Here is a 4819-nt window from a genome sequence, read left to right as displayed (position 1 = left end):
AGGCTCACCTGCAACAAGGGGTCAACGAACCCTGAGTACGAAAGTACTCCACAAGACTTATCCGAAATAATAACTGATAAACTCAGTAATGCAGGCTCAGGGATTCAAGGTATAGCTTTAACAATGATCAAAGTTCTTTTGCGTAAAAGCTCTTTTAACAACATTCTTTATATAGAAAACTTCTCAAGAATTATATACAAAGCTAACACGATCCGCACTGAGATCATGAAACTTCATATTCAGCACCTTCACAAGCCTTATTCAAGTTCCGGTTATTAATTCTACGATGATGAACAGTGAGTTGAGTCTCTATAACCGAGGAGCAACGACGATTCGAACCGATTAAAAACCCAGCTGGGGATTCCAGACCACACGACATATGCAGGTCCCTGACTCACATATATCAACCTACCCTCGGATCCTCTAAAACAAGAACGGGTCTACGCCACCCAAGAACATAGTACTCCACCATTCCAGCCCATGGCCACGTGGGTACACGCTATTCCCGCCATCTCTCCACTCCCAGTGCGCGAGTAGCCATTCTCGTAATAGAATTGCCAAGTTCAGGCTTACCGGAGTATGCGGTTAGTACTACAAATTCTCACCTCATACAATTCAACAACGGATGTGCCTTAATCGACACAGGCGGAAAGAACCTGCTCACAAGACCTCCATGTCCTGTGGCTCACACACACCGAGTCCGCCCGGTCTAGATTTTGAAATGAACTTTTGAATTTGAATAGGGAAATTTACCGAATTACGCCTTTTTGATTTACTCAAAAATTTTCTAAACAACTTAAAAAACTCCAAAGATAAACTTTGTATAACTTATCAAGCTCTACACTTTTGCTTTTGGGCCCAACCCCAAAATATGCTTAGATTTTGAAATAGATTTTCAGGGTAGGGTTTAAATGTTGAAAAGCGGGGTTTTCTGGAAAAATTCCAAATCCAAACAAACATTGAACTTAAGTCAAACAATACATTGCAACACATACCACATAAATATAAACTTGTATTAGTGTATGCATCTCAAAGTTTCACCAAATGCCAAATGCTTTGCAATGCATATGATGACATGTCAGATTTTAATATTTAAACACCCGAGGTGTTACAATCCTTCCCCCTAAAAGAAATCTTGCCCCGAGATTCAAAGCCATAGGGTAAGTAATGGAAAAGGAAATGTGTCGCGAGAACACATACAAACTCTGTCCATAAAGCAGCCGAGGTTACTTTACAAAACACAACTTGTAGCAACCGAGCTCAACTAACATTATTCTATTCTATATTGACGCTAGAAATTCTGGAAACTTTTCTAACAAGTAGTCTTCTGATTCCCAAGTAGCTTCCTCTTCTGAATGTTGATTCCATTGTATTTTATAGAACTTGATTGTTCGTCTTCGAGTAACATGATCTTTCTGATCTAACACTCGGATAGGATATTCGGAATAAGTTAAATCCGGTTCTAGTTCCACTCCTTCAACTTCAACATTCTATTCAGGCACTCGGAGACACTTCTTCAATTAAGAAACATGGAACACATCATGCACAGCTGCAAGATGTTCAGGTAATTGCAAGCGATATGCCACTTTTCCATACCTTTCCAAAATTTGATATGGTCCAATATATCGAGGTGCCAACTTTCCTTTAACACCAAAACGGGTAACTCCCTTCATTGGTGATACTTTCAGATATACAAAATCTCTTTTGGTAAATACCAATGGTCTCCGTCTTCTATCCGCATAACTCTTTTGTCAGGATTGAGCTATCTTCAAATTTCTCTGTTTTTGCCTAACCTTGTCTTCTGTTTCTTTCACAAGGTCAACTCCAAAGAATCTTCTTTCTCCAGGCTCAGACCAACTCAATGGTGTCCTACATCTATGACCATAGAGTGCTTCAAATGGAGCCATTCTAATACTTTCCTGATAACTATTGTTGTATGAGAACTCGGCCAAAGGTAAGCATTCATCCCACTTATTGGAATAGTTAAGGACACAACACCTTAACATATCTTCAAGTACTTGATTGACTCTTTCCGTCTGTCCATCAGTCTGCGGATGATAAGCTGTACTATACAGAAGTTTAGTACCCAATGAAGAATGCAATTGTTTCCAAAAGTTGGAGACAAACTGTGTACCTCTATCTGACACAATAGTCTTGGGTACTCCATGCAAACTCATGATTCTTGCTAAGTACATCTTGGCATATTGGATCGTAGGATATATTGTCTTAACTGGAAGAAAATGTGCTGACTTAGTGAGTCGATCTACAATAACCCATACTGAGTCAAATCCTTTTGATGTCTTGGGTAGACCAACAATAAAATCCATACTTATGTCCTCCCACTTCCAAGATGGAATAGGCAATGGTTGTAATTCACCAGCAGACCTCAAATGTATAGCTTTCACCTTTTGACAAGTATCACACTTCGCTATATATCTAGCAATTTCTATTTTCATTTTAGTCCACCAGAATCTTTGCTTCAAATCATGGTACATCTTGTTGCTTCCCGGATGGATTGATAACCTAGTAGCATGTGCCTCATCTAGAATTGACTGTCGCAACTCAAGAACTTTTGGTACCACCAGGCGATCCTTGAACCATAACACATCTTCATTGTCAATACTAAAGCATTCCGCTTTTCCATTCTTGACTCTTTCCTTAATATGGGCTATACCCTTGTTTTCCTTCTGAGCAGCAATAACTTGATCTCGAATAGTGGCTTCAACAATTATGTTGGTCAAACTTCCTTGTTGAATTACTTCTACATTCAACTTTTCCATTTCTTGACATAAATTCAAATCCATTGTCCTCACTGTCAGACAATTGCAATAACCTTTGCGACTGAGGGCATCTGCAACTACATTTGCTTTACCGGGGTGATAATATACTTCCAAGTCATAATCCTTAATCAGTTCTAACCATCTTCTCTGTCGCATGTTCAACTCTGACTGAGTAAAGATGTACTTTAAGCTTTTGTGGTCTGTATACATATGACACGTATTACCAAGCAGGTAATGCCGCCAAATCTTCAGAGCATGAACCACAGCTGCTAACTCCAAGTCATGGGTCGGATAGTGTTCTTCATGTTGCTTAAGTTGCCGGGATGCATAAGCAATGACTCGACCTTGTTGCATCAATACACATCCAATACCAATACCTGAAGCATCACAATAAACATCAAATGGCTTCTTGATGTCAGGTTGGGCTAATACTGGTGCAGTGGTTAACAGTCTCTTCAAAGTCTGGAAAGCCTCCTCACAATCTGATGACCAGACAAACTTAACTTGGTTCTTCAACAATTTAGTTATGGACTTTGATATTTTTGAGAAATCTAGAATAAACCGATGGTAATACCCCGCCAAACCCAGAAAACTCCGAACTTGATGAACTGTGGTTGGCGGTTTCCAATCAAGCACATCCTTCACTTTGCTTGGATCAACTGCAACTCCTTCGGCTGATAAGACATGTCCAAGAAATTGCACTTCCTTAAGCCAAAAATCACACTTGCTGAACTTGGCATATAGTTGATGTTCTCTCAAACGGGTCAGAACAATTCTGAGATGTTCCGCATGTTCTTTCTTATTCTTGGAATATACTAAAATGTCATCAATAAACACCACTACAAACCTGTCTAGCTCAGGCATGAATACTAAGTTCATTAGATACATGAAATGAGCTGGAGCATTTGTCAAACCAAAAGACATTACCAAGTATTCATATAATCCATATCTTGTGGTAAACGTTGTTTTGGGAATATCTTCAGGCTTTATCTTGATTTGATGATATCCTGATCTCAAGTCTATCTTGGAGAAAACTTTGGCTCCGGCCAATTGATCAAAAAGCAGATCTATCCGAGGTAATGGATATTTATTCTTGATGGTCACTTCATTCAACGGATGATAGTCAATACATAACCTTAGGGTCTCATCTTTCTTTTTCACAAAAATTGCCGGACATCCCCAAGGTGAGGAACTAGGTTGGATAAACCCTTTCTCAATCAATTCTTGTAACTGAGTCTTCAACTCGGCCAATTCCTTAGGTGGCATCCTATAAGCTCTCCGAGAAATCGGAGTTGTTCCAGGTTGTAACTCTATATTAAACTGTACATCCCTATCAGGTGGTAGACCGGGTAAATCTTCAGGAAACACATCCGGAAATTCACACACCACCGGAATATCTCTAATCTCTTTGACAGTAGTTGCACAAATCTTGCCCACTGATCTTCTTAGGGTTGGAAGTTGGATAAAAAGTTGAGAATTACTATCAGGCAAATTCACTCGTAAGGTCCTATTCAAAGCATCTATAACAGCCTTATGCTGATACATCCAATTCATTCCCAAAATTACATCTATATCCTGATCCTTAAGGATAATCATGGTAGTGGGAAAAATATGCCCACCCAGGTTTACGGGTACCTGATATGCCATTTCCTTAGTACATAGATGTCCCCCGAGCGACTGTATAAAAAAACTTTCCTTTGTTGCCCCAATGGAAATTTCATGCTTCACGATAAATGTTCTATTGATGAATGAATGCGATGCGCCAGAATCAAAAAGTATAACTGCAGGGTGATTGGCAACAGGAAACATACCCATCATCACTGGCTCCCCTTCTGGAATTTCTCTAGCTTGAATATAGAACACCCGTCCTGTCTTCCTCTCATCTTTGCCCTTTTGAGCATTCTGATTGGGGTTCTTGTTTGGTGCCTGACCCTGTTGTTGATTAGCAGGGGCCTTCTGATAATTTTGATTAGCCTGCCTAGGATATGGACATTCCCTAGAGAAATGACCAGTCCTTCCGCAATTGTAGCACGGATAGT

The sequence above is a fragment of the Miscanthus floridulus genome, chromosome 5 (genome assembly GCF_019320115.1).
Source record: "Miscanthus floridulus cultivar M001 chromosome 5, ASM1932011v1, whole genome shotgun sequence".
NCBI lineage: Eukaryota > Viridiplantae > Streptophyta > Magnoliopsida > Poales > Poaceae > Miscanthus > Miscanthus floridulus.
Note: the sequence above shows the minus strand (reverse complement) of the source record.